Genomic DNA, 20,345 nt, shown 5'->3' with positions numbered 1-20,345 from the left:
GGTGCAGTGGATAAGAGCACCGGTGCTGGAGTCAGGAGTACCTGGGTTCAAATTTGGCCTCAGACACTTAATAATTACCTAGCTGTGTGGCCTTGGGCAAGCCATTTAACCCCATTTGCCTTGCAAAAACCTAAAAAAAATTTTTTATCTATATCTAAAAGTCATATGTTAAAACTAAGACTTTTTCTTCTTCTGATTGATTAGATTTTGCTTTAAACCCACTTACATGTTCTATCATTCAGAGCCTAACCTCTTGGTGATCTAAATAACTATAGAACTAGAAGTTGAGATGCCAACCTTCATGGATAGGAATTAACCTTTTCTAGAGATTTCCTATACCAATGAAATAACAAGCCCATTCCATTATCTATATTCCTATTATCTTTGGTGCTTTTAATCATAATTTTATTCATTCTCTGTCAATTCTCTTTATAATTCTATGTGTTTTATTTTTTGTATTACAAACATTTTTCAAAGGGGTCATTGGATTCACCAAACTGTCAAAGGGGGAATCCATGACTCAAAAGGATTTAAGAACCCCTGCTTTAGACGTGAATGGTGGTATTCTTCTAGTATTGCTCAAAAATCCATTATAGAATCATAGAACATTAAACTAGAGTTGGCTTTTAAAGATCATATATTGAGCTTCCACTTAAAAAAATAAAATTATTGATCTCTTTTATTTTTATATTGCCTGTCTATGGCCATCTGTCCTTCTTAGCGTTTCTCAGAACCATTGCTTTTAAAATGAAAAAGAGGAAATTATAGCTCATCAGAACATAGCAATATTTTGAAAAAATTTACATGATATGTAATATTTCATACATAAAGACACTCACTGACATACCCCTGTACAAAGGGGAGTGAGTTTTAGAGGTTGAGCAAGGGGATTCATTATAGTTTTCTTTGAAGCCAAACTTTTTTTATAATTTAACAATAATCATCTTCAATTGTTTTTTGGGGGGGTCATTCTTTGCATCTCCATTGTTGTCATTGTACATCTTTTTTTGTCTCTTTATTTCGCATCAATTTATGTAAGTTTTCCATGCTTTTTTATATTCATCATGGTTTTTTTTTTTGCAAGGCAAATGGGGTTTAAGTGGCTTGCCCAAGGCCACACAGCTACGTAATTATTAAGTGTCTGAGACCAGATTTGAACCCAGGTACTCCTGACTTCAGGGCCGGTGCTTTATCCACTGTGCCACCAGCCGCCCCATGTATTTTCTTAAAGCACAATAATATCCATTACATTTGTAAACTACAGTTCGACCATTCCCATCAAAAGCAACTTATTTCCAGGTCTTTCCTATCACAAAAAGTGCTGTTGTAAATATTTTGGAGTAAATAGACCCTTTTTTATCAGTGACTTTTGTGGGTTATATAGGTAGTAATGGCATCTTAGGGTTATTTTGAGACTTTATTTGCATACTTCTACATTGTTTGCAACAATCGGTGAAATTATTCATATTTCCACCAACTGCATTAATATGCCTATTTTTTTCCATATTCCTCAAACCTTTTTGTTATTATTATGCTGGGTGTGCAGTTTCTACTTACCTCTTAACTATTTGTTGGCTTACGGTTGTGATTAATGTCTTTTGGATTCACTTGAAGCCTTATAAATTCTGCTCTAGCTCTTCCTCTTAATTTTGAACGAAACTTTTGTTTCATTACTTGTTAATATATTGTTGAATTATCAAATACGTTCCACCACCTTCTACCATAATGAAAATTAAATTATTTACATTCACCATTTTGATTGTTGATTGTATTTTTTCCTTCATCAGTTCTTGTTATAATTTTTTCCCCTTGTTCCCCCTCACTTTTTCAAAGGAATAAAACAAATGGAGAAGGAGTAAGAATAAAAAAGTAAATCTATCTTACTAGTTTTTTGCCCAGACCCAGTCCATAGGTTTTTTTTGTTTTTTTTGCAAGGCAGTGGGGTTAAAGTGATTTGCCCAAGGTCACACCGGTAATTAAATATCTGAAATAAAATTTGAACTCAAGTCCTCCTTGACTCCAGGGATGGTGCTCTATCTACTGTGCCATCTAGCTGCTCCCCAGTTCATGGGTTCTTACATTAATTTTACTTTTGCCCTCACCTCTTTTATATTTATCCTTATGTAGCTGATGTTTTGAGATAGCTGGATTTTTTTGTTAGCTAGAATGCCTGACCTGGAGTCAGGAAGACTCATCTTGCTGAGTTCAAATGTAGCTTCAGACACTTAATAACTTGATGTCTCTCAGCAAGTCACTGAACCCTGTTTGTCTCAGTTTCCTTAAGGAAATGGCAAATCATACTTTGTCAAGAAAACTCCAGTTGAACCGGGTTCACAACAAGTTGAACAAGACTGAAAGTGACAGAAAAGCAAAAGTTGGTGTTTGTTTTGTTTTGTTTGTCATTATTCCCTTCCTCTTAAACACATTCTTCCATTTCCCTTCCTTATCTGTATTTTCCAATTGCATTTGATTCCTACAATAAATTGTGTTGAACCTCCCCTTTGTCTTGTTTCACTAAAATAAGGTTGGTGAGGTACTTTTTATCCTGTTTTTAGTTTCCTTTTCCACAAAAATTATGAGAAGCTCCCCTCTTTTCTTCCTTAGTATATCCTTCTTTCCTACCATTTTCTTTTTTCTTTTAAAACCTTTAAAATAAAGCAGAACTGTACCCAGGCCCAATCTTAAATTTGTTTAATTTTCTCTGTGATGCTTTAGTATAGTAGAATCTGAAGAGTGAGTTATTTTTTCTCCCTCAATTGGAATTTAATAATTGGATCACCATCTAGACCAGGGGTGGGGAACCTTTTTTCTCCCGAGGACCATTTCGATATTTATGACATCATTTAAGGGCCATAGAAAATTATCAACTTAAAAATTAACCTGCTATATTTAGTCAAACATTTAATTATTTCACCCCTAAAAAACTCCTAGGGTTATTGAATTTTGAATCCACCTTTGATTGCATTGGCAGTTCCAGAGCAAATGATTATATGGGCCTTATATATAGCCTGTAGGTTGGATGTTCCCTGCCCCTGACCTTGACCTTTCCAGTTGCTTAACTGCATTTACCTTTTCTATTTGCCCTTATTAACTATGCTTGTCCTTGAAAGATTCCAACTGCCTAAGGTTTTTTCATCAGGAATGCTTGAGTTTTCTCTATGGTTTATTATCATGCCATTTCCCCCCCTTTTTTTTTTACCCCTGCAGGATTGTCCTCAGTTTTCCAAGGTAAGTTATTCTTAGTAGTTAATAGCTATACTTTTTTCTTTTACCTTTTGGTTGCTTAGTTCCTTAGTATTTTAATTTTTTTCTTTTAAATTGTTTTTGCTATATCTTTGATCTAGAAGCTCTGAATTTGGAATATAATATTTCTGGGTGTTTTTTTTCATGAGGCAACCAATCAGTGGAATATTTCTAACTTTGCCTTCTGGTAGTAATAATTGGTGAGCAGTTTCTTTATGATTTTATTGAAATATGGTACCTTAAGTTTTTTTGTTTGGTCATATTTTTCATGGAATCAGATGATTCTTCATTTTTTTTCCAATTACATGTAAAGACAATTTTTAGTGTTCATTTAAAAAAAATTCGAGTCAAATTTTCTTCCTCCTTCCCCTTCCCCCACACTAAAACAGTAATTTGATTTAGGTTGCAGGTGCAGTCATGAGAGACAATTCCATATAAATCACATTGTGAAAGAAGAAATAGATGAAAAGGAAAAAAGATATGAAAAAACAAAGTGAAACTAGTATATTTTAATCTGCATTCAGACTCCATCGTTTCCTTCTCTGAATGTAGATGACATTTTCTATTGAGTTCTTTCGAATTGTCTTGCATTATTATATTGCTGAGAAGAGCTAAGATATTCATTGTGTATCATCTTATAATATTGCTCTTACTGTGAACAGTATATTGCTGATTCTGCTCATTTTATTTTGCATAAATTTATGTAAGTCTTTACAGGTTTTTCCTGAAATCATCCTTGCTATTTATCATTTTCTAAATGTATTGTGTTCCAAATTCTTTTTTCCTTCCTCCTTTCCCTTTTCTTCCCAAAATGGCAAGCAACCCAATATAGTTTATACATATGTGATCATAGAAAACATTTCCATGTTAGTCATACCTTATACAAAGTTATTTCCATATTAGTTATTTTAGTGTACAAAAGAAAAGGAATGAAAAAATGAAAAATGGCATGCTTCGGTTTAGATTCAAACAATATTAGGGTTTTTGGTTTTTGCAAGGCAGTGGGGTTAAGTGACTTTCCTAAGGTCACCACAGCTTAGGTAGTTATTAAGCATCTGAGGTGGATTTGAACTCCTGTCTTCCTGACTCTAAGGCCAGTGCTCTATCCACTGTGCCACCTAACTGCCATCTTAGGCCATATTTCTTCAACAAATTATGAATTTTTAATTTTTTTATCCGTATCACCAGCCCCAGTTCCTATATGGGAATTTTATGTTAGGGACAAATCAGTCTTGGACAATGTGACTAGGTCCTGCCTCCCTTGCTGCCCTATTTTTTTTTTGATGAATTTAACAATAATTTAAATATAACACATACAGGACGTTTTCTATGAACCTGAACATTTAAAAAATGCATATTTATCTTGTGTGTGTATTATACAATGCTAATAAAACTGAACAAGTTGTCTTTGACCTTCTGAAATTCATTCTTCTGGCTTCTATGTATTTTTAAAATGTTTCTATGATGATTTTTTTCTTAAAAAAAATCACATCCCTATTAGTATCCATTGGGTCTTCATCCTCCTATCTTGTTCCAACCAGAAGCTCCCTTTATATTTATATAGGTATAGTTATCTCAAAAAAATTCACACTTGGTCATATTTGAAGAGGAATGTCTCATTCTCACCTCTGATTCTTGAAATCCTTTCCAAGAGAGGTGAACCGTTTTATTAGTGTTCTTCTGAAATAATCATGATAGTTGTATTGATGAAAGTTCTTATATCTTTCCATTGTTTTTATTTGTTATTGTAGCTCTATAAATCTTTTTTCTTGATGGTTCTTCATTCTGCATCATCTTTCAGATTCTTGTATTTCTCTGAATTTATTTTTAAAGGTTTCCAAATGGACAGATAAAGAATATGAGTATGTCTTTGTACAATTTAGAATTGTATATGAAACTAGAGCCCAGCTTATAGTTTAACATATAGTTTATTTTTATCAGTCAGTGAGCATTTATTAAATCTCTTATTACCGGGCTGTGGACAATCTGGTAGTACCCCACCTTTCCTGCTTTGGGTTTAAAAAAAAAAAAAAGGAACTTCAGAGGTCATCTAAGCCATTCTGTAATTTAACAGGGAAGGAGAACCTCCTTGTTCCTGAGGTAATTCATGACATTTTGGGTTAGCTCTACTTGTCAAGACGTTTTTCCTTCATTTAACCAAAAAACAGCTCTTTGTTACTTTCTACCCCACTGCTCCTTGTTCTAAGCTCTAGAGACAAGCAGAACAAATCTAATCCCTCTTATTACAATTCTGTGAATGAGGCAAATTCCTGAACAGCTCTGGATTCAGTTGTTTTCATTCACTCTAAATGCATATTATGAAGTGTGATTCAAGGGGCAGTTAGGTAGCGCAGTGGATAGAGCACTGGCCCTGTAGTCAGGAGTACCTGAGTTCAAATCTGGCCTCAGACATAAATTACCTAGCTGTGTGGCCTTGGGCAAGCCACTTAACCCCATTGCTTTGCAAAAACTAAAAAAAAAAAGAAAGAAAGAAATATTCAAAATATTAGAAGACAGTTCTCATGAATGCCTCTCTCTACCCCACCCTAGGCTCCTCCTTTACAGGTTAAATATTGCTGCCTTTTCTAAGCTCTCCTGCTTCATTCTACCCATTCTCATATATTATAATCTCAAGGCCTTTCTCAATTCTTGCTGTCCTCTGAACACTTTCCAGCATATCAGTATCCTTCCTAAAACGTTGCATCTTGAATTAAACATAATTCCAGATGAATGAACTAGATAAAGTCTGGTCTGAGCACAGCAAAGGTCAATGGGGATTCTGACATCTTGAATTTTGTGCTTTTTTTAAAATGCAGTTTCTAATCATACCAGTTTTTTAGGGTTGCAATATAACATATATAGTTTAAATGATAAAGTACATCTCTTGTCACTATTTCTGCAGTCCTTCCCCTGCCCCTCAAAAGTCTTTATTTGCAACAAGCATATATATTTAAACCAAAGTATTGTTCTCTGGTCTTTTCTGAAAATTTGTCTAATTTCTGGTAGTCCAGTCAGCACAATCTGGATTGAGTGTCAGACCTAGAGTCAGGAAGATCTGAGTTTAAATGTGGCTTCAGAAACTTACTAGATAAGAGGAGGAGACTGGCTGCTCAGGATGATTACCTGAGGTTTGGTAGCTTGAGACCAGGAGAGAAGCTAGAAGTTAAGAGCTGAAGCTAAGTAGGGAATTGTATAGGGTCAGGAAAGTGAGAGGGAGTAGATATGAAGTGTGTACAGGATCATGACCAGTGAGATTTAACTAAGGATTGACTAACCTCATATTAAAGCAAAAGATTTGAGTGAGACTTGGGAGAGTTCTGCCAGGACAGTGTTCATATCATCATTATTATTATTATTATTATTATTATGGAATGTTTGCCAGTGCCTTCCTTCTCTCTGTGGATAAAGTACTGGCCTTGGGGTCAGGAGGATGATTCCAGCCTCAGGCATTTGACACTTATTGTGTGACCCCCTTTGCAACCACTACTCCATGCCTTGCTTCCTAGCTTTCTATCTGTACAAGGTGCAAAGTCTTGTCCAACTCTTTCTTCAGGGTCCATGGGGGCAAAGATCAGACTATCCACTCTCCTGTGACTGCAACTCTGCAGGTGTCTTTTTGATTTTAGTCTACCCTCTTTACCTTTGTTTTTTTTTTTTTTAATTTTAGGTGTTTTTTTTTTTTTTGCAAGGCAGATGGGGTTAAGTGGCTTGCCCAAGGCCACGCAGCTAGGTAATTTATGTCTGAGACCGGATTTGAACCCAGGTACTCCTGACTCCAAGGCCGGTGCTTTATCCACTATACCACCTAGCCGCCCCTTTTTTTATAATTTTAGAAAGATTTTATTTATTTTGAGTTTTACAATTTTTTCCCTTAATCTTGCTTCTCTACCCTCATCCCCCACAGAAGACAATTTGCTAGTCTTTGCATCATTGCTATAGTATGCATTGATCTAATTTGAATATGATGAGAGAGAAATCATATCCTTAAGGAAGAAATATGAGATAGAGCAGAATTACATAGAAGGATAACATTTTTTTAATTAAAGATTTTATTTTTTTAATTAAAGATTTTATTTGAGTTTTACAATTTTCCCCAAATCTCACCCCCCCCCAAAGCAATTTGTCAGTCTTTACATTGGATAACATTTTTTTTTTTAATTAAAGGTAATAGTCCTTGGTCTTTGTTCAAACTCCACAATTCTTTCTCAGGATATAGATGACATTCTCTGTCACAGATAACCCAGAATTGTTCCTGATTGTTGCCCTGTAGCTATGAGCAAGTCCATTAACGTTGATCATTTCTCCCATGTTGCTGTTAGGGTGTACAATGTTCTGGTTCTGCTCATCATCAGTTCATGCAAATCCTTCCAGGCTTCCCTGAATTCCCATTCCTCCTGGGTTCTAATAAAACAATAGTGTTCCATCATGTGTGTGTGTGTGTGTGTGTATACATACATATACATATACATACATACACATACACCACAGTTTATTAAGCCATTCTCCAATTGATGGACATGCCCTCAGTTTCTGTTTCTCTACCACCACAAACAGAGCTGCTATGAACATTTTTTGTACAGGTGATGTTTTTACCCTTTTTCATCTACTCTTCAGAGTATAGATCCAGTAGTGGTATTGCTGGATCAAAGGGTGGGTGGGTGGGTGTGTGCACATTTTTGTTGCCCTTTGGGTATAATTCTAAATTGCTGTACAGAAAGGTTAGATGAGTTCACAACTCCACCAACAATGTATTAGTGTCCCAGATTTCCCACATCCCTGTCCTTTCTGGTCATATTGGCCAATTTGAGAGGTGTGAAGTGGTACCTCAGAGATGTTTTAATTTTCATTTCTCTAATAATTAGTAATTTAGAGCAATTTTTCATATGGTTAAGGGTTGCTTTGATTTCCTCATCTGTAAATTGCCCTTTGTATGTCTTTTGGCCATTTGTCTATTGGGGAATGGCTTGTCTTATTTTAAAAAAAATTTGACTTAGTTTCTCTTTATTTTAGAGATGAGTCCTTTGTCAGAAACACAAGTCATAAAAATTGTTTCCCAGTTATCTTGTTTATAATGGTTTTGTCTGTGCAAAAGCTTTTTAATTTAAAGTAATCAAAATTATCTAGTTTGCATTTAATGATGTTCTCAATCTCTTCCTTGGTCATAAACTGCTTCCCTTTCCGTAGATCTTTCCAGTGATCTTCTAGTTTGTTTATAATTTTTTTTTATGTCTAGATCCTGTATCTATTTTGATTTTATCTTGGTAATAGGGTGTGAGGTGTTGATCTAATCCAAGTTTCTTTCATACTAACTTCCAATTTTCCCAACAGTTTTTATCAAAGAGAGAGTTTTTATCCCAACAGCTGAACTTTTGGGGTTTAATCAAACAGCAGATTACTATAATTTCCTGCTGTTGCACCTAGTCTATTCCACTGATCCACCACTCTATATCTTAGTTAATACCAGACAGTTTTGATGACTGATGCTTTATAATATAATTTTAGATCTCTTAGGGCTAAGCCACCTTTTTCACTTTTTTTCATTAAATCCCTGGAGTTTCTCAACTTTTTATTTCTCCATATGAATTTACTTAGAACTTTTTCTAACTCATTAAAATAATTTTTTTGGAATTTTGATTGGTAGGACACTAAACAAGTAGTTTAATTTTAGTTTTTTTTTTTTTTTTTGCAAGCCAGATGGAGTTTAAATGACTTGCCCAAGGCCACACAGCTAGGTAATTATTAAGTGTCTGAGACCGGATTTGAACCCAGGTACTCCTGACTCCAGGGCCGGTTCTTTATCCACTACGCCACCTAGCTGCCCCAGCATCTATTGATATAATCATGATTTCTGATAGGTTTGTTATTGAATTAATTATACTGACAGTTTTCCTGATATTGAATCAACCCTGAATTCCTGGGACAAATCCTACTTGGTCATAATGTATTATCCTAGTGATAACTTGTAGTCATTTTTTGCTAAGATTTTTGCATCTGTATTCATCAAAATAATCCCGAATTGTTACTTTAAAACCAATTCTTGGTTTTATTTATTCAATAGTTTTTTTTGCTTTTGCTTTTATAAATTTCTCCTTTAATTTTTGGAATTTCAAATTTGGTATTTAACAGGGGTTTTTTTAATTTGTTCTTTCTCTAATTTTTTTAGTTGCATGTTTAATTCATTAATTTATTCTTTCTCTAATTTATTCCTATAAGCATTTAATGATATAATATATCCCCTGACAGTCACCTTCATTTCATGATCTAACATTATCTAGGATAAAATAATTAATTAGTTTTGGGTCTATATCTCCCTGGCCCAATATTACATATGATTTTTATTATGATCTGAGAAAGATGTATTCACTATTTCTGCATTTCTGCAGTTGATCATTAGGTTTTTAGTATATGGTCACTTTTTGTGTAAGGGCCATGTACTTCAGAAAAGAAAATCTATTCCTTTCTATCCCTATTCAGTTTCTTCCACAGGTCTATCATATCTAGGTTTTCTAACAATCTATTTACCTCCTTAACTTCCTTCTTGTTTACTTTATAGTTAGATTTATTTAAATCTGAGAGTGGGAGGTTGAGGTCTCCCAATAGTAGAGTTTTGCTGTCTGTCTTCCTGTAACTCCTTCAGCTTCTCTAAGAATTTGGATGCTATACCATTGCGTGCATACTTATTTAGTATTGAAATTACTTTATTGTCTATGGTACCTTTTAGGAGGACATGGTTTCCTTATCTCTTTTAAGATCTGTTTTGCAGCTGCTTTGAGGTAAAGATTGCTAGTCCTGCTTTTTTTCACTTCAGCTGAAGCAAAATATATTTTGCTCCATCCTTTTACCTTTACTGTATATGTGTCTCTCTGCTTCAGATGAATTTCTTGTAAGGAGCATATTGTAGGATTCTGGTTTTTAATCCAGTCTGCTATTCACTTACAATTTAAGGGAAAGTTCATCCCATTCACATTCAGAGTTATAATTACTAATTCTTTATTGCCCTCTATGCTATCTTTCCTGTGTTTGTAATTTTCCCCTTTTTTCCCTTTATCCATATTCCTCAGTGTTTTGTTTCTGAATATCATACCTTCACCATCACCTCCTATATCCAACCCCTTCCCCTTTTTTCCCTCTTCCTTCTCTTGATTCCCCCTTTCCTCCCCCTCCCCTTTTCCCCTTTTAACTTTGAAGGTAAGATAAGTTTCTTAACTTTGTGTGTATGTTAACTTTAAGACAATCTATCAGAGTTAAGATTCAGGTGGTTCTCATCTCCCTTCTTCCCCTGTATTGCAGTAAGTTTTTTGTACTTCTTTATGTGATGAGATCTACCCCATTCAGTCTCTTTACTGTCCTCCTTTTTTTAAGTTTTTTGCATGGCAAATGGGGTTAAGTGGCTTGCCAAAGGCCACACAGCTAGGTAATTATTAAGTGTCTGAGGCCAGATTTGAAGTTAGGTACTCCTGACTCCAGGCCCAGTGCTCTATTCACTGTGCCACCTAGCTGCCCCTACTGTCCTCCTTTTTAAGGAGGTATTGTATTTAAATCATTGTATCTGAGTCACAGAAAGGTCATGACTATCCATCACTTCTGCCTCTTATCTCTACTGGAATTACAATTATTGATAGTTATTAGAGTCTTTCTCCCAGGTAAGGACATTAACAGTTTCATCTTATTGGATTCCAATTCTTCAAATAAGCCATGCATATCCATTTCTTCTGGCTAATTAAATTCTCTCTAATGGAGTTACAGTTCTCTAGAGTTGTTAAAAGTTTTTCTTCCAAGTAGGAATACTTCCAGTTTCATCTTATTTGGTAATGCCCCCCCCCTTTAATTTACTTTTATCTTTTCATGTGCCTCTTGAGTGTCTTGTTTGAAGTCCAAATTTTCAATAAAGCTCTGGTCTTTTCATCAGTAAAAGTTGGAAGTCTCCTATTTCATTAAAGCTCCATCTTTTGCCCTGGAAGAGAAGGCTCCTGGATAGTGGATTCTCAGCTACATTCCAAGCTCCCTTGCTTTTCGGAATATTGCATTCCAAGCCCTTCTATCCCTTAATGTTGATGCTGCAAGGGCAGTTGTAATCTTTACTGTGACTCCTTTTTATTTAAATTTTTTCTTTCTGGCTGCTTGCAGGATTTTTTCTTTTATCTGATAGTTCTGGGTATTTGGCTACCAATATTCCTTTGTGTTTTCATTTTGGGATCCTTTTCCAAAGGGGATTGATGTATTTTTTCACTAACTGGTTCCATGATATCAGGGCAGTTTTCCATCATTAAATCTTTTAGTATTGAGTCCAAGTTTTTTTTCTCTTCAATGTTTTCAGGAAGACTAATAATTTTTCGGTTATCTTTCTTCGATCTATTCTCAAGGTCAGTGATTTTGATGATTAACATTTTCTTCAACTTTTCAATTTTTTGGTTTTGTTTAACAAATTCTTGTCTCATGATGTCATTGGTTTCCATAGTTTCGATTGTTTTTTTTTTCAGGGAAGAATTTTCTTCATTTAATTGTTGCAACTCCTTTTCCAATTGATGAATTCTATTTTTGTAAAAATCTTGAGGTTTTGAGATAATTATTTTCTTTTTGCATTTGTCCTATTGTGTTTTCCAAGGATTTGTTTTCTTATTGCAAGGTGTTAATTTTCTCTTGGGTTTCTTTTCCCAAATTTTCCAATTGATTTTTAAATTTTAAACCTTTCTGTGCTAGAGACCCAATCATATTTTCCTCAGGGCTTCTATGTCTCTCTGAATTAGGGTGTTTTCCTTCTAAGTATTTTTTCTATGGTCCACCCTTTTTTCCGGTCAAGATCTTGTGCTGGATGTGTGGGCTGTTTCACTTCTGTTGCCTATCTAGTTTCTCAATGGACAGCCAACCATAAGAAGTTGACTTTATCCTCTGGTAGAAGGTTGGTTTCAGGCCTTCTGAGGGTATGTGTAATTGCTAGATATTCACAGATCACTTATCATGGGTCTATAAATGAAGATTCCAAGGATCAGTGACTTTCCCAGGGTTCCACAATGGTTGAAGGAGTAATTGAGTCTGTGTTACTCTCTGCAAGTTTAATCACTGTCATATTTCTGGAGTAATGATTAAATTGTTAGCTCTGATTTGTGAGTTCTACATTTTAAAAGCATCTATAGAAATCATCAGGCACAACAAACTAGCATAATAAGAGGTCGTGTGGTGTGTGTGTGTGTGTGTGTGTTACCCTACTCCAAAGGATCTGGAATCACCTTAGAAATTTGACAGAAATGCAGATTATCGTTCGTTAATGCTGGCCTGTCATGCTGTTGTCCTGTATGTTCACCTGAAGATAATTGTGGAGTTCGGGGCGGCTACATGGTGCAGTGCATAGAGCACTGGCTCTGGAGTCAGGAGTATTTGAGTTCAAATCTGGCCTCAGACACTTAATAATTACCTAGCTATGTGGCCTTGGGCAAGCCACTTAACCCCATTGCCTTTAGGGGAAAAAAAAGATACTTGCAGAACTCTCTGTCTACTTGTAATTTCTCAACTTTACCACACAAGTCTATACATGCTTTCTAAAGTCTGACCACTCATAATTTCTTAGAGAATAATGGATAAAGCACTCTCAGAGATGGGGCGGGCGGTAGGTGTCAAAGTATTTGAAATTAGCCATAGTCAGTTGATACTTAGTACCTGTATGGTCATGGGCAAGTCCCTTAACATTGATTGCCTTGCATCTAGAGCCATCTCCAGTTATCCCAGTTCATATCTGAGTCTAGATGACTGGAGGAGAAAAAGTGAGTCTGGTGACTTGGCACAGCATCCTCTCACATCTAATTCATGTGCTTGCCATGGTATCACTTTTCCTGATGTCATGATCCTCTTTGAGAATGAAAGATGAATATTAACTATATCATTCGTGTACCATAATTTGTTCAACCTCAATTGTTGGAAATCTCAATTTCCAGTTTTTTACCACTCCAAACAGATCTATAAATAAATAGTTTTGAACATGTGAGGCCTTTTCTATTTTTTTTTATGTTTCTTGGGGATATAAACCAAGTAGTGGTATTGTTGAATCAAAGGGCATGAACAGGTGTTATTACTCTTTCTTTGGGCATAGTTCTATATTGCTCTCCGCAATGGCTGGTTCAGTTCACAACTCTACCCCAAAGTATTAATGTCCCAGTTTTCCCGCATCCTCTCCAATATTGATCATTTTCCATTTTTTGTCATCCTAACCAATCTGATAGATGTGGGGTGGTACTTCAGAGTTGTTTTAGTTTACATTTCTCTTAATGATTTGGAACATTTTTTTCTTATCAATGACTATAAATAGCTTTAATTTTTTCATCTGAAAAGTGCCTGTTCATATCTTTTGATCACTTATTAATTGGGGTATGACTTGTAGTCTTATAAATTTCATTCCATTTTCTATATATTTTACAAATATTTTACAACAGAGGAAATAAAATGCCTAAATAGTCCATTTCAGGAAAATAAATTAAAGAAATCAAGTGAATTCTGCCAAACATTTAAGGAACACTTAATTGCAGTTCTGTATTTTAATTATATTCTCCTATTTAGGAGGAAGCTTGCCAAATGCTTTTTAGGAGCAATATAGTGCTGATAAGCCAGTAAGAGCCAAACAGTCAAAAATTTTGAATAAAATTTTAGCAAAGATATAGCAAGTTATTATTAGGATAATATACACCTTAATCAGGTGACATTTATACTACTGAGGCAGGTGTGGTTCGATATTGGGAAACTATCAACATAATTGACCTTATAACAAAACTGAAAGAAATCTGATTATTTTAACAGATGGTGCTAAAGCCTTTGACAAAATACAATACCCATTCCTATTAAAAACACTAGAGCATATAGGAATTACTAGAGTTTTCTTTAAAGTAATAAGCAGTATGTATTTAAAACCATCAAAAAGTATTATATGTAATAGAGATAAACCAGGAAAATTTCCAGTGACATCAGGGATGATACAAGAATGCTCATTATCAGCACTATTCTATATTATATATTAGAAATACTAGCATTAGCGATAAAAAAGAAAAAGAAATTGAAGGAATTAGAAATGTCAATTAGTAAGCAAAACTTTTTTTGCAGATGACATAATAGTTGATTTTACCACTTTGGCAAAGTAGCAGGTATAAATAAAACCATATAAATTATAAGCATTTCTTTTTACGAACAATAAAGCCCAAGAGCAAGAGATAGATAAATTTCATTTAAAGTAACTAGACAAATTAAAATACTTGGGAAATACTCAGAAACTATATGAATTCAATTACAAAATTTTCGTGCAAATAGATTTAAACAACAGTATATGTTGTGCTCCTGTTCTTCAAAATTCCTCACTATGTTTGTTGCTGCTTATTCACACTTCTTTGATTAATATTCCTTTTTTTATATATTTCTTCTTTTGGGGACAAAATTCATTCTTTTTTTAAAAATTAATTTTTATTGTTTTTTGAATTTTAAGATTTTTCCCCAATCTTGCTTTCCTCTCCCTATACCCCACAGAAGGCAGTCTGAGAATATTAAATTGTTTCCATGCTATACATTTATCAAAATTGAGTGTATTGAGAGAGAAATCATATCCTTAAGGAAAAAATAAAATAAGAGATGGCACAATTACATTATAGATAACTTTCTTTTTTTAAAATTAAAAGTAATAATTTCTGGTCTTTTTTTAAACTCCACAGTTCTTTATTTGGATGGAGATGTATCCTCCATCGCATATGCTCAAAAATTGTCTGTGATTATTGCACTGAGGAAATGAGCAAGTTCATTAAGACTGATCATCAGCCCCATGTTGCTGTTATGGTGTACAGTGTTCTTCTGGTTCTGCTCATCTCACTTAGCATCAGTTCTTGCAAATCTCTCCAGGCTTTTCTGAAATCACATTCCTCCTGGTTTCTAATAGAATAATAATGTTCCATAATGTACCTATACCACCATTTGTTTAGTCTTTCCTCAGTTGATGGGCATTCACTCAATTTCCCATTCTTTGCTACCACAAACAGAGGTGTTATGAATATTTTTGTACAAGTGATGTTTTTACCCTTTTTCATGATCTCTTCAGACCCAGGAGTGGTATTGCTGGATCAAAGGGTATACACGTTTTTTTGCCCTTTAGCTATAATTCCTCATTGCTCTCCAGAAAGGTTGGATGAGTTTACAGCTCCACCAACAATGTATTAGTGTCCCAGATTTCCCCTTCCAACTCTGATCATCGTCCTTTCTGGTTATACTGTGAGTACCTCAGAGATGCTTTAATTTGCATTTCTCTAATCAGTAATGATTTAGAGTAATTTTTCATATGACTATGGATAGCTTTGCTTTCTTCATCTGTAAATTGACTCTGCATTGATATTCATTTTAATTCTTTGGTGAATGTTGTTGTATTTCATGACTTGTTACATAGCAACACTGATAGATTAAAAAGAAGGCTCTTTAGCTTTCAGGAGAGGCTTAGTTTTATGAAAAGATCTTTGTGAATTCTCAAAGGCAATGAAGCTATCCAGTAGCCTGCCCTTCTTCTCACATTCAATTCTGTGCTTCTGAAATCTGTACCAGATATATAGTGGTGGGGGACTTCTATAGTTTGTGTAAACAAATGCTTTTTGGAATCTGGGCTACAGAAGTTCTTCCTTCACTTAGTCTATGCTGTGTGTATGGACAGGCCAGGTCTTTTTGAGGATACTCTTCAATGTGTCTTGATGCATTCAGCACAGTATCAACCACAAGCTAGAGCATCTGGACAATCTTACTATGCACAAAATCGCTTTTCAACTTCAATTCTGGATTTTATCACCCACTGCTTTACAGTGCAGAGCAATTGGCATGCCTGCATGTTAAGTTTCATGTCTCTTGTATTTTATCTGATTATATCAGGTGGGTTTTGAATAGTTATTTCTGTAAAATCTTTTAAGGAATTGTGAATGATACAGGCATATCCATGTGACAACCTTATTGTAAAAGAGTCTAACAAATTAAATGTTGGCTTTTCTTTTTTTTAGTAATTAACAAATGACCATATTGATTATGTAGTCTTGCAGTCTGTTCATTACTTGCAAATTGGTAAAAATGTGAGTCCAGGGGCAGCTAGGTGGCCCAGTGATTAGAGCATCAGTCCTGGAGTCAGGAGGATCTGAGTTCAAATTTGGCCTCAGACACTTAATAATTGCCTGGCTGTGTGACCTTGGGCAAGCCACTTTACCCCAATGCCTTAGAGGAAAAAACCTTTAAAAAAAAGATTAATCTGCTGTTCTCTAAATACCCTCACCAAGGATGTCCTTAATTTATGTAAAGTGTCTCAGAATATTTTGTATAAACATAAAGAAGAATATAGATTAGTAGCCATTGTTATTCTCTTGATTACCATTTTTCAGTATTATTAAAGTCAGGTTTTTTTCCAATTAATTTGGTATTTTTAGATACTTTAGTTGCTTTTTATTTGAGCCCATTAAGGTCCACATAATTAGATTACCGTCAGTGTGGATTCTTGTTTTAAATAATCTTGGGATGACTTTATTTGCATATCATAAAGCGGTTTTACTCTCAAGTACTCCTATCTATCTATTGCTTTATTTGTCTTAGTAAGATTTTGCAGAAGAGTTTTATGTCCTCACCTGATTGATTATTTATTTTAACAGCTCTCACTCATTATCTGGCACAGTCATATGCCTTTTGACCAAGGCACTCTGGATACTTTGTTCTCTCTATTTTGTTAATTTTTTTTAGTTAACCCTTTGAATGCAATTTCTCTAATTGCAAGTGCTTATCATTATATGTATGTATATCTGTTTACTCTTTGATATGTATTATTAACCAGATATGATATCTATGATATGTTATCAGTAATATGTATGTGTATCTTTAGATTTAGACATAATGTGTTTGTCTTATTGTAGGGAACTTTTGAATGATAGTTAGACTTGATTATTTTAGTATAGTGCTATGATAGACTTGAAATGAGGAAAGCTTGGGTTTACATCCCATTCTGAAACTTATTCAATAAGTCATATATGGATGAGTCAATAGCAGTTGTAGAAAGAGTTTTCATACTAGAATTTCTAGTCTCTTATCATGTTCTTCAAATGAACTGGTTTTTATACCATTCTGTTTGCTCTTCTATTGATTTTTTTTCTAGTTCTGTTTGCTCTTCTGTTGATTTTTTTTCTAGTTCTTCATTGAAAATTTAAAAATACTTAGTAACTCCAAATTAAATAAAAATAACAGTGGAATATGGATCCTCTACTTTTGTTAATGACAACCTAAAATTTCTTTTTTAGGAAAAAGACTTGTTTATATGTAGCCTTAATTAGTTTAAATCTTCTAGTCTTTTATGTGAATAGCTGTCAAGCCTTTTGATTTTTTTTATGCAGTTCATTTCTTTTTTTAAATTTATTTTTTATTCTTATTTTGTACAAATGTTTTTCTTTACATTAATAAAATATACTTGTTTACAAGTAAACAAAATACCCCTCCCCCCATGAATATAGATAGACTTGCTTGGGCAAAAAAGTAAAGGGGGGAGAAAAAAAATTAAAATTGAAAAAAATAATAGTAATAATTGTAGGTATGGCCAGGTGGTGCAATGGACGAAGCACCAGCCCTGGAGCCACGAGCACCTGAGTCCATATCCAGCCTTGGAAACCCAATAATCACCCAGCCATGTGACATGCAAGCCACCCGATCCCCACTGCCCTGCAAAAACCAAAAAGAAGAAAAAAAAAGAAGCGAAATAAAATAAAATAGTAATAATAGTAGGGGTGTCTGGGTGGCAAACAGAGGATTGGCCCTTGAGCCAGGAGCACCTGGGTCCGAATCCGGCCCCAGACACCCAGTGATCACCCTGCTATGTGGCCCCAGACAGGCCACCCAGCCCCACTTGTCCTGCACCCTCCCCCAAATAATTATAACAAAAAATGTGTTTCATTCTTTATGATAAGTCCATCACAAAAGTTACTTCCATATTTTTCCAACGTTGCCATTGCTGATCGCAACTCCCTCCTTTCTTATTTCTCCACTACCATGTACTATATTTTCTCTGTCCTTTCACTCTGATTCTGCTGTAGGGTAGCTGAGTGGTGCAGCAGACAGATCCCTGGTCCTGGGGCCAAGAAGCCCTAAGCCCCCATACCAACCCTTAGGCCCAGAATCCACCTGGCCCCATGGTCATGAGCAGGCCATCCAATCCCAGCCCCTTGCAAGAAGTAAAAAAAAAGAAAATGTGTTATATCTGACCACTGTCCCCCTCATGGTTCATCCTCTCCTTTATTCACATCCCCACCCCTTCCCCCTGCTCCCCTCTCCTTCTTACTCCAGTTGTCTATACCCCATTGAGTATATTTGCTATTTCCTCTCCTAGCCATCTCTAATGAGAGCAATGGTTCCCTCATTGCCCCTTGCCTCCCCCCTTCCATATCATTGCAATAGCTCATTGTAATAAAAAAAAATCTTATTATGTGAAATAGCTTGGACTATTCCCCCTCTCCTTTTTCTCCCATTCCATTTCCCTTTTTTTCTTACTGACTCCATTTTTACACCATATTTTATCTTCGACTTCAGCTTTCTCCTGTGTTTCAACTATAAAAGCTCCCTCTACCTGCTGTATTAACTGAGATGGTTCATATGAATATTATCAGTATCATTTTTCTATACATGCAGTTCATCCTCATTAAGTCCCTCATATTTCCCCCCCTCTCCTCCAATCTCCATGCTTCACCTGAGTCCTGTATCTGAAGATCAAACCTTCTGTTCAGCTCTGGCCATTCCAAAAGGAACATTTCAAATTCCCCTGGTTCATTGAAAGTCCATCTTTTTCCCTGGAAGAGGACATTCAGCCTTGCTGGGTAGTTCATTCTTGGCTGCATTCTAAGCTCTTTTGCCTTCCGGTATATTGTATTCCAAGCCCTAGGAGCTTCCAATGTAGCTGCTGCTAAGTCCTGTGTGATCCTGACTGCAGCTCCACGATATTTGAACTGTGTCCTTCTGGCTGCTTTTAATATTTTCTCTTTGACTTGGGAGTTCTGGAACTTGGCTATAATATTCCTAGGGGTTGGTTTTTTGGGATCTCTTTCTCTGGGGGATCAGTGGATTCTCTCCATTTCTATTTTGCCCTCTGCTTCTAGAATATCAGGGCAATTTTCCTGTAGTAATTCTTTGAAAATGACATCAAGGCTCTTTTCCTGATCATGACTTTCAAGTATTCCAATAATTTTCAAATTATCTTTCCTAAGTCTGTTTTCCATATCAGTGGTTTTTTCAATGAGATATTTCACATTTTCTTCTAATTTTTCATTTTTTTTGTTTTGAAGTATTGATTCCTGATTTCTGGTAAATTCATCAATCTCCCTGAATTCTATTCTTTGTCTGAAGGATTTGTTCTCCTCAGAGAGTTTTCTTATCTCTCTTTCCATCTGGCCATTTTGCTTTTTAAAGCATTCTTCTCCTCAATAACTTTTTGAACTGTTTTATCCATTTGACCTAAGCTGGTTTTTAGCATGCTATTTTCTTCAGCATTTTTTTAGATTTCCCTGACTAAGCTGCTGACTTCATTTTCATGTTTTTCCTGCATCTCTCCTTTTCCCAGTTTTTCTTCCAACTCCCTCATTTGATTTTCAAAGTCTTTTTTGAGCTCTGTCATAGCCTGAGCCCAATTTCTGTTTTTCTTGGAGTCTTTAGATGCAGGAGCTTGTGCTTCCTCATCTTCAGACTGAGCGCTTTGATCCTTCTTGGGCTCATTTGCAAAATATTTCTCAATGGTCTTCCTCTTGTTTCTTTGTTCATTTTCCCAGCCTAAGCCTGTTTTTTGGGGGTGCTTCCTGAGCTTTTGGGACACTCCCACAAGGGTCTCTGTGTGAGGTTCTGTCCTCCCTCCTGGTCTGTGAATGACCGTAAGCGCCCCCCCTCTGCCACGGGGCTGAGGTGGGGGGGGCCTGCTTTTCTATGGGGGGTCCTAGACTGGGATCAGGATCTGAATGTGGTCAGAGCCCCAGAGTCCTGTTCCAGGGGCAGAGGACAGAGCTGGGCAGTCTCTCTTCACTCCCCTCCCTCAGCTCAATGGGCTCATGCCCTGGGGGCTCCTGCTTACCGGCTGCACCTGCTTCTGTTTC

At 35.7% G+C, this 20,345-nt stretch overlaps 1 protein-coding gene across 4 annotated transcripts in view; it reads left to right on the top strand.

Moving 5' to 3' along the window:
* The window catches only part of PRPF39 (pre-mRNA processing factor 39), a 63,289-nt gene that overhangs the window by 12,024 nt on the left and 30,920 nt on the right, over window positions 1-20,345 (top strand). The window lies entirely within an intron of this gene.

Source organism: Macrotis lagotis, chromosome 4 (assembly GCF_037893015.1).
Source record: "Macrotis lagotis isolate mMagLag1 chromosome 4, bilby.v1.9.chrom.fasta, whole genome shotgun sequence".
In the NCBI taxonomy this organism is placed as follows: domain Eukaryota; kingdom Metazoa; phylum Chordata; class Mammalia; order Peramelemorphia; family Peramelidae; genus Macrotis; species Macrotis lagotis.
The sequence above is the reverse complement of the archived record's forward strand: the minus strand, read 5'-3'. Positions and strand labels throughout refer to the sequence as shown.